We start from the raw sequence: 250 nt of genomic DNA, 5'->3' as shown, positions 1-250 counted from the left end.
AATACAGCTCCAGGAACTCAGTCTCCACCTTCTTCACTTTTTAACATAGAAACCCTCTCTGTGAAAGTATCAGCAACTCTGTGTCTCCTTAGGATAAGTGTACTATTCTCCTGAGATTTTTTAGGATTAGTGTACTGCTCTCTTGAGATTTCAATGCACTTATTATGCTTGCACCAGCCCAAGATCTGCCCCATTGCAGACTGGAGAAAAAATTCATACGGAAACTGTTAAACTGCAAACTTGGAAATGC

The sequence above is a fragment of the Dasypus novemcinctus genome, chromosome 13, assembly GCF_030445035.2.
Source record: "Dasypus novemcinctus isolate mDasNov1 chromosome 13, mDasNov1.1.hap2, whole genome shotgun sequence".
Taxonomy (NCBI): Eukaryota; Metazoa; Chordata; class Mammalia; order Cingulata; family Dasypodidae; genus Dasypus; species Dasypus novemcinctus.
Note: the sequence above shows the minus strand (reverse complement) of the source record.